The sequence below is a fragment of the Echinops telfairi genome, unplaced genomic scaffold (genome assembly GCF_000313985.2).
Source record: "Echinops telfairi isolate 266 unplaced genomic scaffold, ASM31398v2 ScPeMD7_3509;HRSCAF=4178, whole genome shotgun sequence".
NCBI classification, from domain to species: Eukaryota; Metazoa; Chordata; class Mammalia; order Afrosoricida; family Tenrecidae; genus Echinops; species Echinops telfairi.
In genome coordinates, this window is record NW_022107407.1 from 15,673,581 (window position 1) to 15,687,558 (window position 13,978).

Genomic DNA, 13,978 nt, shown 5'->3' on the forward strand with positions numbered 1-13,978 from the left:
TGTGCGGAGTCACAAGACGCTATGGAAAGTAGCAGTGATCAGGGCGAAGGACAACAAACTCCTAACCAGAGAGGGTAAGACTAAATCAGCACAAAATGCTGAACTAATAGCAGTGCAATTGGCAATAACACAAAGCATAAAAGAAAACCAAAGTGTGATCCATTTGTTTTCAGACTCTTGGGCGGTCGCTAATGGCTTTGCCCTTTGGTCAGAAAAATGGGCTGTTAGAGATTTTAAAATCAATGTCCAAGAAATTTGGAGTAGGGAAATTTGGAAAGGATTATATGTGTTAAAGGATAGAATAACCATTCAAATTACACATGTATCTGCCCATCAGAAAAAGGGAAGAGAGGTGGATGAATGGAATAATAAGACCAGGCATTAAAAATCTCAGTGGTTACAAGAGGCAAGAGATATATATACTCCAAAGATAAGCCCCCAGAACTAATTAAAAGTGAGGAGAGAGAAGACGGGACACCAGGAACAGAGAAAGTGACACCCAAAAAGAAAGAGAGACCATTAGGGGAATCCCTGATTGATATATTAAGCATACATGAGGCTTTGGGACATGCAGGGACACATGCAGTATATAATTGGATAATGGAAAGAAATTTGAGGGTCACTTGGCACAAAGTAAAGGAAGCTATAAGTAAATGCCCTACATGTAAGGATAAAATATCAAAGTTCACTAGGGGAAGAGAGGGACATATAAAAGGGGAGACCAGATTCAATCAATGTTTACAGATAGATTTTATAGGGCCACTTATATTTTTAGAAAATCACTACATTTGTGTAATCCTTGACAAATTTACCTCTTTAGTAATGTTAAACCCAGGGAAACTCCTTGACGCACGCATGACAAAGAGATCATTAGATCACTGGTGCGCTGCGTATGGACCACTGGTGAGTGTGCAATCTGATCAAGGCTCCCATTTTAAAAATAAAATAATTAGAGAGTGGACAATGAATTGGGATATACAATGAACTTATCACTTGACCTATAATCCACAAGCGGCAGGCCTTGTAAAAAAGGATTAATGGTTTGATAAAAGAAAAATTAAAAATTCAGAAAATAAAAAATAAGGGACACCTGTGTGATCTTGTGGCCAGAAGCATTAATGCTTCCCCCAGAACTAATAGGCCTTCACCCCTAGATGAAATGTTCACCAAACCACAGGGCATTTCGCTATCATTCACAGAAATTAAACATAAATTTATACCCTGCAAGATCTGGATATTAAATAGGAATAATAGCAGTGTCATAAAGGGTGAAATTATAGTCCAAAATGATAATCAACCAGTATGGACTACAAGTGATAAGGGAAACCTAAATTTAAACTTATGGAAGCAGGTAACATAGAGAGTAACATACCTTTCCTCCCTTGCAGGGACCTCCACAGAGGGCTTCACGACATATTACTCGTATTTATTCCCATTGTAATACTGGTGGCCTTTGGCTTGGCCTACTGGGAATTTTGGCTCTCAGCCTATGTAGTGCTCAGAGTCCCATTACTTTACTATGTGCTTGCCGAGGTGTGTCATCCTCACCCTGGGGACCCTACTTGCACTCCTTTTGGTCCTGCCTCTCACTGGGCATTAAACAATTTGCCACAGCCGGCAGTGCCAGAACACAACCACATCTGACTGTCGCCCTATAACCAATTATACCATTTGCATCATAGATACCTGGCTGGAATTTTCGAGTTAAGACCTTTGAATGATGTCTGATCCTGGATTCATGTCGGCCACCACTTTGAGATCCAGGATCCCCTGGAGACCAGCATCGACCTGGAAAGCTTCGAAACTCACCTTCTCCGGGAGGTGGACCAATCGCTACACCATATACAGCTTCTCGCCACAATATCTACTAGTGACCTTTTTGATATTTATCTGGAACATCTTCTTCGACATGTGGCTGACCAGATAAAATTCAATAGAACTTTGGAATATATCTCTTCTTCTCATTTGCTCACCTGGCATGCTTACCTTGCTAAACCTCTAATTCTACACCTTCAAGGAATTAAACAACTAGCCTATGAGCAAACCCAATTTCACCCCCCTAGGCATGAACATGATGCTGGCCCTTCCACGTCTTCTGAGCTTGCTAACTTGGATATGGATGACCTCCTACACCCCATTGATGCTGATAATCTTTTACGCTCCATCAACCTCGATGATCTTCTGCACTGTTATGAATCTGGGGATGACTCAGTAGAGCTCAAGCCCAGCCCCAAAAGACAACGCATATAAGACATATGTGGGAATGGTAACATCATTCAAGACCTTTAACGATCCTGGCGAGATAAAGATAACAGATGACGATGTTTTATCTAAAACCTTAGCTATTATGGATATTGACTGGGACAATGAGGACATTGACCCTCAGCAGTTGTGTACGTGGTCATTTAGGAAAAAATGGTGCCACCATGTGTTGTGGAGATATAAACTACATAGGTACTATAATGTCCCAATCTATAAAAATGTCTCCACACTGGACTGCCAAATGGACCTAAATAAATGTAGCTTACCACATTCTTGCAACATGAGCTTCATGTTCAGAGATTAACCAAGAAACACCCAGCTTACGTATCCCATACCTCTTATATTACTTCATTGATAAACAACAGCTACTTAAAATCTGAAGTTTCCCCAGACACATGCGTAGACTTCATCCACAAAACCTACTGAGGACTCTTTAACAGGTACCACTGTTTTTGGTCCACTTTTATACCTGATATAGATGAGATGAGCACTTCTCCAACACATGAGACAACCATCACGTCATCTACCACTCCAACCACCACACCATCTGCTACCACCAAAGTTGATATGCCTGACCCCAAACCTCATTTTGGTTTTGAAAAAGTACCTATGCCATGGGGATATTTTGAGGATTATACAATCTTTAACAGAGACACAAATGTCACTACCTTTAAATTGACTGAGTTCCCCAATTTCTACACTTTTTGGAAACTTTTGCATCCACGGTGACACACACTGTCCCACCTTTACAAAAGATGATGCATTTACATCTGAAGACTATTATAAGAAACATCTATACTACTATAATTGGACCACTGAAATTTTACCTCACATGATTATTCACAAAGACCCCGACCATAGCACCCATGAAGTCAATGAAGAATACTTTACCCCCCTTGGCAGGTTAATGTGTGCTAACCTCAGCCACATCTGTACTGACACCATCATCAATAAGAGAGCACTTAATATTACCACCAGTACAGATGGAGGGACCCACCCCTGGGACAAATTGCAAGCCTATAAAATCAAAATATGTGCAGCAATAAATAAAGCTAAAATAAGTTTTATGCTGATGCAAAGGCACTATAATGATTGGCAACAGTTTCCGCAAACACCCCCTTTGCCTAAAAATTGGAAACCCCCAAGATATACCATAGGGATAATTGCTATGTATATAGTATATGGTGATCTAGACAATTGGCAAGAAAAATGGAATAAAAATTATACCTCGGGACTGGATAATACAATAGCCAGTTATACACTATCTGTAGCAAATACAGACATACTATCAGAAGGAACCAAGTCTGGAAATCAGCTTTATATTATGCTCACTGATAAAGACAGGGGATATTTAAAAGAAAAAATTAAGGTACTCGAGATAAAGGATGATAGTCGACCCTCATTTTTTGTAGGCCTAATAAATGTGGTCTCCAAATTACCATCCCATGAATGCCAGAAGAGTATAACATATAAGAATCGTGCCTCTAGTAGTCAGGTCCACAATTGGACCTTTATATGTGGAGCAATCTTTGAGGAAATTCATTCCACCCGTCTCATATTAAACAGCAAGTTTGCGTCTACCTATAGGAAAAACCCAAATTTATGCTGTCAGATTGAAGATCCCAAGATTAACTTATCTTATAATGGCTTCAAATTAAAACACCAAACATATCAGTGGTGGAATAATTGGGGATTTGAAACCAATTTTAAAAGACTTAAGATTACAGTAATGATCATATAAATATCCCATTGTTATTATATGATGGATTACAATGGATAAATGAAATCTGGACAATTAAGCATACTAGACTTGGAGAGAGGGAACTGATATTACCCATCTGGATTGTGCTAATTTCATGGGACACATGCTTTGTCACCAGCAACAGTATCGGACAACAGAAAAGTGGGTGAAGGGAGACATCGGACAGTGTAAGACATGAAAAAATGTAATTTATAAATCATCAAGGGTTGGTGAGGAAGGGGGAGCGAGGAGGGAGCGGAAAAATGGGGAGCCGGTGTCAAGGGCTCAAGTAGAAAGAAAATGTTTAAGAATGATGATAACAACAAATGTACAAATATGCTTGACACACTGGATGGGTATATGGATGTGATAAGAGTTGTAGGAGACCCCAATAAAATTATTTTAAAAGAAAAAAAATAAGAATACAAGAAAAAAATTAGAGAACTGTTCTGCCAAGCCAGGGGTAACTGGCTGAATCCCCACCATTGGATAGCATCATGGCAAATGGTGAAAGATTGTCATTGTGGAGGATTTTGTCTTGTTTGGATCTGCAATCAATGTTCATGGAAGCAGCAGTCAAGAGAGCAAAGGGCACATCGGGTAAATCTGCTGCACAAGACTCTAAATTATTGAAATCAGGGAGATAGCTTTGAGGACGGAGGTTTAAGGACTTAAACCATGTCTTTTCAATCACCTCATATGTATGTGAAAATTGGATATTGAATGTGTATTTCAATTATGGTTTTGGTGGAAAATATTGAAAATACCATGGATTGTCAAAAGAACACATCTGTCTTGGTAGAAACACAACCAGAATGCTCCTTAGAGGCAAGGATGAGGGACTTCTCAGGAATGGCCAGTCTCTGGAGACGGACTTCATAATGCTTGGTAAAATTGAGGGGCAGAAAATAGAGAAAACCCCTTAACAAGACGGATTGATGCAGTGACTGCATCTGTGGGCGCGAACCAAGGACAAGTGTGAGGATGACACAGGGCTAGCCGGTGTTTTGTTCTATTGTCCTATAAGTGGGAACTGACTCCACAGCTCCTGACAATAACAAGGAACAACCAAAAATGTTATAAATAGGAAAACAGGTTAGAAAGGAAAATGTAAGCAAAGAACAATTATGTTTAGAGCACAAACAAGGGTTGTTCGTGGTATTGTAGGCTAAGCATTGGCCAAGCAGCCTTTCCAAGGAAAAAGATGAGTCAGTCTACGACAATAATTTGTCTCTTTGAAACCCTAGGGAGCAGTTCTAGCATGTAATAAATGGTCGCCATGTGCGGGAGCCAACTCAGTGACACTGATTTTGTTTGGCATGTTTTAGAGCAGAAGCTTTAAAAATGCCATATTTTTACATCTGTAAACTAGAAGCTTAACTAAAATGGTAAATTGAGGAACAAATACATACTATAAAACTTTTGAATGTATTACCTCTGATAAAAATTAAAAATACTCTCGAATCCATTCCCTTTACCAAAAAAATGAAATTCAAAAATTATTTGTACACTACATAAGAACACACACATTGATATTAAAATTTTTTAAATCATTTTATTAGGGGTTGTAACAGCTCTTATCACAATCCATTGTGTCTAGCACATTTGTTGCCATCATCATTTTCAAAACATTTCTTTCTACTTGAGCCCTTGGTATCAGCTTCTCATTTCCCCTCCTCCCCTGCCCCACCCTCATGAACCCTTGATAATTTTTTTTATTTGTTTTCAAAGCTATGTATTTAATTTTTTTCACAAAACAACCTTATCACCTTCAAAGTACTCTCCATTACACTCAATACATTTGTCAGCACTGCGATTCCATTCTTTTTTTCCCCCCCATGTACCAGTGACCGGGCTATGGAGGCTGCTGAAAAGGAACAGCCCCCATGCATACATCACAGCATTGCTCTGGCCCATTGCCATCAACTGGAAAGCTGTACTTGAACAACAGCCCCCAGCAACCACAGGGCATGAACCCTTGATAATTTATAAATTCTTTTCCCCCATATCTTACACCTACTGTTGTCTCCCTTCACCCACTTTTCTGTGGTCCATCCCGCTAGGGAGGGGTTATATGTAAACCATGTGACTGATTCCCCCTTCACCACCACCCCCAACTTTCCCTTATCCTCCTGGTATCTCTAGTCTCGTTATTGGTTCTGAGGAGTTTATCTATCCTGGATTCTCTGTGTTTCGAGCTTTTATCTATAGCAGTGTTCATGATCTGATCTAGTCAGATTTGTAAGGTAGAATTGAGGCCATGATAATGGGAGGAGTGGGAGGGTGCAGGGAAGCATTAAAGAACTAGAGGAAAGTTGTATGTTTCATCGGTGCTATATTGCACCTTGACAGGCTCATCTCTTCCTTGTGACCCTTCGGTGAGGGGTTGTCCAATTTTTTACAGATGGCCTTTGGGTCTCCACTCCGTGCACTCCCTCCTGCATATTGATATGCTTTTTTGTCCTGAATCTTTGATGTCTGACACCCAATCCCATGGACACCTCGTGATCACACAGGCTGGTGTGCTTCTTCCATTTGGGTTTTGTTGCTTCTGAGCTAGATGGCCGCTTGTATATCTTCAAGCCTTTAAGACCCCAGACGCTATATCTTTTGATAGGCAGCCACCATCGGCTTTCTTCACATTTGCTTATGGTTCCGGGGGACATGAGACAGGGGGGATGGGAGAAAGGAAAGGGGGTGTCAACTAACCCAGGTACAAGGGAACAACAAGTGATCTAAAATCGATGGAGAGAAGGGTATAGGATGCCTGGTGGGGCTTATTCAAGGGCAATGTAACCTAGAGGAATTGGAACCCAACTGAAGGCCAAACATGATAGTAGGACAAGAGGAAAGTAAAAGGAAATAGAGGAAAGAATTAGGAGGTGAAGGACATTTATAGAGGTCTAAATACAGGCATGTACATATGTAAATATATTTATGTATAATGATAGGGAAATAGATCTATGTACTTATATTTCTATGTTAAGTATTAAGGTAGCAGATGGACATTGGGCCTCTACTAAAGTACTCCCTCAAGACAAGAGTACTTTGTTTCAATAATCTGGCATTCTGTGATGTTCACCTTCCCAACACAATATTAAAAATTTTGTTTTACAATAGCATGCAACAACATAACTGGAAATCTCTAATCTATTAACAAAAGGAAACACAACAATGTAGTTTACTATTCATTTACTAATGGGCAGTAACAAGTTGCTACACCATAGTCTGAAAGGCTTTTATTGAATCTATAGGTCTCACTTCTAACTTATCCAACTAACTTACCCATCTGTGTGACAGAGTATTAAGACTTACTGATTACCTGAGACTCTACCACAAGGCTGTCTAGCCATACTTCTCTCCAAAACTTGCTGTTTACAGTTGGGTCTCCTAATTTTCACAACCTGTTTCAATCTACATGGGCTTAGAATTTGACAAACCATCAATTCCATTGCTGGACAGGTCAGGCCACAGAAAAAATGCAACACATAGAAGGATTCTGAAGCTAAAGAAAATGTTACTCAGAGGCAGAGTTTATGTTCATGAAATTCCTAACATACAAGCATCAATACAAAATAATGTGAATAAAAGTTCACATTTCAAGACATCAAAATAGGTACTAAATCAGAAATATAAAGTAGAATAATATATTTTGAAGGTTTTTTATTTCAGTCAATTACAAAATATCAAATGATTACCTTGCTTTATACTTTCGTGTGAGTTAACATCTATCTCTCTTACCCAAATTCTGTGGATTTTTATAGGTGGAATATTTCTACACTTATTGCTTCAACACAAAGATAGGATATTTCTCTTCTTTTAAACACACAACTCCTGTGTTAAATGCAATATCTTACATAGTACATACTACATGTTTTTTTTCTTCCTTGCTAAAAGAAAGAGATGTACACTAAATCGGTTCATTTATTCTAAATAGAGTGGAATATTATGGCTGACCTCTAATTGCAGGCACAAGGCATTCGTATTTATTCTATGTAAACTGGAATCTTTGAATTGTATACTTCATACTTGTATGCACAATATACACTGAGTTAACAAAGCCATTAAGTACATTACAGCAATTCAAGCGTTTACGGTTAAGTTATTTTAAAAGGCTCCTGGATGGAGGTATATTTATAAGAAAGGCACTGTTTTGAAAAGATGCATTACAATAGAAAGAAGAGAGCAGAAATAAAACCAAATAAGATAATGTTTCTTAATTTCTAGGTGTCATGGGCCCTTTGATAATTTAATAAAAGCTTAGACATTTTTTACAGAAAATGTGTTTGTAAACAGAATAAAACAGAAACTGGTGCATAATGTGTAGGTCTTTATATATCTAAGGGAACCAATCAAACTAAGGATGGCACTTTTAGAATCTTGATTTTTTTTTCCCAAAATATTGAAAGTTTATCCAAACCAAACTCACTGCCATCAAATTGATTTGGACTCACAGTGCCCCTATAGGGCAGAGTAGAACTGACCCTGTGGGTTTCCCAGGCTATAAATCTTCATTGGAGTAGAAAGCCGCATCTTGCCCTGGCAGAGGTTAAGCCATGACAACACCAGGACTCTAAAAATGTTTTCTTTCCCTTTCAATTTAAGCACCCTGTGAGGACCAGCCCCACACCTCAATGCGTCCCAAGGGAGTGGTTGTGTGATTGACGGGTACAAGGCATGCAAGGGCTTACTTCCGCCATGGCATCAGGAACTAGATCTGAGCAGAGAGAGAGGCAGTAATGTATTCCTATGAGCTTAGGTAATCTCAGGTATGTAACCCATTGTAAGCACATACATAACAAGAATGGAGAGGCAAACATGTAGGTGTTACATGCAATAGGAAAGGGGAGGTACTAGAGGACGTAACAAGATGGGTGGATTCTAACGTCAGATGACAGCCTAATCTTGGTCGTCTCTGAGCTGGCTTGACCTTGGGTGTCTCTGAGCTCTTCTCCAGGGGAACAATCTATGATCCTTTCAGAAGGGAGTGGTCCTACTTATGGAGGGACAGGCAGTAGGGTCTGATTGCTCTCCTGGCAGACAACCTTGAGGCAAGTAGCCTTCAAGCAGTTGACCTTCAAGCATATAAAGTAGCAACCATGTGCTTGCAAGCAGCACCTTAAAATTGGCATTATTACGGGGGACTTCATGGAAAATAACTTTTACTTAGGAGCATATGACTGGAAAGTATCTCCTTCCTTCCATGGGAGCACCAGCCTCCCAGACTCCTTAACTTATAAACATAGAGAACTTGTCTGCATACATTCTCTTCCCAGTCCTGTAACCCACAGTTAACAGCCCATTCTATCTAAATACATTGCTCACTTTTTTCTAATTATTCAAAGATTGTTGGGTTTTTTTATGTTTGTGGACAAACGGAATTGAACGATTGTGGAATCCTTTCATAAACCCTGTGAACTCCATCTTATATAGGTAAATTCATCCAACTGTCAATATAAAGATGTATCTTTACTGCACGCTATTTTGTCGTTTCATCCAGGTTATAATTAGTAATAAAAGAAGCCCTGGTGTCATGGGGGGTTAAGCATTTTGAAATAACCAGCTGCTCCACGGGAGAGAGGTGAGACTTTCTACTCCCATAAAACGTTACAGCCTCAGAAAGCTGCAGGATTGGTTCTAATCTGTCCGATAGGGTCATTATGAGTGCAAGATACCTGATGACAGTGTGTATAATTGCTATTAATCCATCGACATCCCAGGCACGGAACTTCATTTGGTTTGTTGTAAAGGGCATCTATGATTAAAGGCGTGCATTTACTAAAAAGTTGTGTTCTACATTAAACAATACATTAGTTTTATTTGTAAATTTTAGTTTATTTTTATTGTTGTTATTTTGGGGATTATACCAGAGTTGAGCACAACTCAGTGAGAGTGATTAGATTTTTTGAGTTGTGTGTGAAACCATTTTCATCCTCTCTTTCTGATTTATTCCTCTCCCATTAACATAATATCACTGTCCCACAGTGTCTTATGTAATCAAAATGTTGAGTTACTTTGGGGCTCTGGTGGCTCTTTGGGTTAAGCATTGGGCCACTGACCACAAGGTCAACAATTGGAAGCCACCAGCTGCTCCAAGGGAGAAAAGTGAGCTTTTCCACTCCTGTAAGAAGGTACGGTGTCGGAAACCCAGAAGGGCAGTTCTGTCTTATAGTCACTCGCAGTTGGAAATGACCCAATGGTAGAAATTTTTATTTTGTTGTCCGATCTCACAAAATAAATCTTCAAAGAGCATATGGTTCAAGGCAGACATTCTTTACTGGCTAGCTATTTTTTGGTTTTAAGAAGACTCCGAAGGTTTAAGTTTCAAGGTTCAATGACTTTCAGAGGGTAAGAGTTTTGGGGGTTTATCCAGCTTTCATGGATCCAGAAAGTCTGGATTCTATGAGAATTTGAAGTTCCGTTCAGGAATCATTGATGTAATATTTGATCAAAGTTGGCAGTTATGATGTATGTGCACCTCTGATCTCCTGACACAGGAAGCAGCTGTTCATGGAAGGAATTAGCTACACATTTCATATTCTCCTCCTTTCACTGACTCGCTTTTCTCTGTAGCTCCAGACAAATAGAGCTGAATCTTAGAAACCAGATAGAAGCACTAAAAACTAGATTAGTCAGTTACCTGGGAGGCCTCACAAAACTATGATTCTAAGCCTTCAACCTAAAGAATTAAGTCCCACAATTGACTTCAGCAGCTACTCTTTTTGTGTTTCGGTATCATTATTACAGATAACCTTATTATATGACATTATCCAAGTCAGCTTTTATAGGTAGAGAACGTATTGACAGAAACTATAATAATTGGCTGTGCAACCATACCCATAATCAATGCAAATTTCTCATCATCATAAAATGAAACTTATGTTTAGTAGTTGTTTTGTAGCCTGCAATTATAGAGTTCCCGGGGACCTACACTCAATTTCTCAGTATCAACAAGTCGTGGTGAGGCAGACTAGTAAGAGAAACTGTATTTTTGTTAGCTGCTAAATGACTTGCCCATTTCTCTCTCCCATCTCGGAATGTTGACTACTAGTTGGCCTGCCATTCCCCCTCCCCTTATGGGAAAGTCTCTGCTGGTGATTAATTTTAGAATGTACTCTCATGCTCGCAGGTTCAGGACACAATTAGTTTAGACTATTCTTCAGTGTATCATTTGTTTTAATATTGTTCCTTTTGATGTTGTAATCTGAGTGGTGTAATTAATCTTGTTATGGTAACCAGGATGTTACAATCAATGTTGTTATTGTTACTTTTATGAAAAGGAATGTACCTTGTAATGCATGCTTGCTCTTCTTGAAGTTATCAGAATGTTATAATCAACGCTGTACCCTGTAATACTCCCTAACGCTAAAGAACAGTAACATTATTTTTGCTTTCTGCTTCTGTCCAAGCTTGCTTAAGTCTTAGACAAAAGATAAATGAGTTGTCCCCGACCCGCAGGAATGTCAACGCAGACCCTGGAGGAGGGAGTGGGAATTGAGGGGAACAAGAGACATGAGAAATGGAGACAAGACAGTATTCTGATCAAGTCTCTTTATTGAGTGAAAGATTGCAGCCTAGATAGGCCAGGGGAAGGGAAACACCCATCGCACATTTAAATTAAGCCACTTTGGTAATAGACCGATCAAGGAGTCCAGGGGAGCACGCCCTCAGTAAAGGTTTACAGTCTTCAACCAGTTACGCGAAGTGACATTATTTCATGCAAATCAGGTGTAGGCACTAGATATGTAAATAGGGTGAAGACAATCTCCTACCCAATCCAGGGGAAGCAGGATATAGGTGCTTTATCTAAAAAAACGTCACATCATATATGGAAACCCCCTTGTCTGTTTCTAGGCAGACTTGAAGGCTAAACTCAGTCCATCCCAAGGACAGGCTATTCAGAGGGGAGATAACATAATCACAAAACTATGTCATGTAGGTGGGAATGGAAAAGTACTGCAAGCTCTGACAAAATATAGTGAAGATTGAGCCCAATGGCCCTGAACAATGAGTTTTTTGCCTTCAAGGATGGACGAACATGTACTCTCTGGACTGCAACCAAGGAATCACTTTTAGATTCCAGCAGTCTGGTTATAACCAAATAAGACTCTTCTAAATAATCAAGACATTATAGTGGCTGTCATTTATTTGAACCCGCAATGGTAGCTTTGAACTGTTCTACGAATGCTATAAAACCCAGCCAAACTCAGCCCCATGGAGTTGATTCTGAGTCATCACAACCCTATTGAGCAGTGTAAAACTGTCCTCTGTGGGTGTCTGAAACTGTAACTCTTTACAGGAGTAGAAAGCCTCATCTTTCTCCTTTGAGGTGACTATTGGTTTCAACTATGGACCTCAAAGTTAGCAGCCCGATGCAAAACCAACTATGCCACTATGGTTCCTGTGTGAATGCTATAAGTTAATGTGCTTTTGGGTTTTATGCATTATTTGGGATCTGATTTTTGGATTTGATGAAGCTCAATTTTTTCCCATATAAATTCATTGTAATTGCCTCCTCCCCATATACTATTTCATCTTAAGAAAGGCCTCATAGAAATGCTAGGAGGAAATCTATATATTCCTTTCTTCTTTCTAAGAATGGAGTGTGGGACTCATGCAAAAATGGAGAAATGTGTCATACTATTTAATAGTGACATGTTTGAAAGCTCACAGAAAGGTAGGAAAATATCTAATTGATGATGGTTTTTAATTTTACAAAGGAAAAGATGTATTTCATCTCATATAACTCTGGATTAATTTGAAAGTCACAAACCAAGTTCTGCATAATAAATATTGTAGAAATCATCTGATTTTTTGTAGTTTCCTTTTTTTGCTTCCACTTACTAAATTCTGGAGACATAGTAGTCTGTCCAGTTATATATCATGAAATAAATAGCCCTACACTGTGTACAGCTTATTAAAATCATGCCTAAAATGACTGTTGACAAGCTTATTTGTCTTGACTAAAGATAAAACAGGAAGAAATGGAAATTGGTCTAGAAAAAGATACTTTATTTGAGAAAAATAAATGCAGCTTACTTTATTCGGTGTTACAAGTAGTAAATTTTAAACAGATTATATAAAGAAAAACACTAAATCAGCATCAATTTGTACAACAGATATAGAATATGACTTAATGAGAAACAAGATGTGCATTGAAATCAGTTCTGTGACTCTAATAACGCATTGATGAGTGTGTGATAGGGTTTCATAATGAGAATTCTAAAAGCAAGAGCAAACATACTCAACATTTATTTTAGGAAATTCAAACTACAAAAGTATAGGTAAACATCAAACTGTGGGTTCCATGATGATTATGTTTAAATTAATATATTTAACTTATGATCACTATGCTTATAAAGCAGCCCTGGTGGCACTGTCAGGTAAGCATTGGACTATTAACTGCAAGGGTGGTGGTTCAAACCCACGATTCACTATGCTGGAGAAAGATGAAGTTATCTGTTCCTATACAATTTATAGCTTATAGAGGGCCAGTTACTGTGTGCAGGAATCCACTCTATGATAGGGAGTTTGCTACTGTGTTTATAATTTCTGTAAGGGAAAATCAGGAATTTGAGAAATAATAAAAATGTGCTCCAGTTGTCAATTTATAATTTATAGTATCTAGTGTATAATAGCAAAATGAAATGCAGCTATGCCAAGGGGGCTTGAGTTTCCTTTGAAATAGGTTATCTTCATTATATGGTGTTTCTATAACAGAAACACCACAAATTAGCATCTTTAACAAACAAAAGACAAATTTTCTCAGTTTAGGAGGACAGATATCTGAATGCAGGGTACAGGCACTAGGGAAAGGTTTCTGGTGGACTTTGGGGGAAGCTTCCCCTCCATTATTAGACAGTAACTGTATCTATAAAGTATTCAGTATATTGCATGGTGCAAAGTGAGTACCCAATGGATACTAGTTGCTAACTTTGAGGTTAAGCAGTCCCCAAACTTGAGGAGGAAATAATT

At 38.8% G+C, this 13,978-nt stretch overlaps 1 non-coding gene across 1 annotated transcript; it reads right to left on the reverse strand.

Moving 5' to 3' along the window:
• Nucleotides 1-5,839: 5,839 nt before the first annotated feature.
• LOC115870967 lies at nucleotides 5,840-5,973 on the reverse strand. The gene has a single exon (XR_004047025.1). It is a non-coding gene; the product is annotated as a small nucleolar RNA SNORA84 (small nucleolar RNA).
• Nucleotides 5,974-13,978: the final 8,005 nt, after the last annotated feature.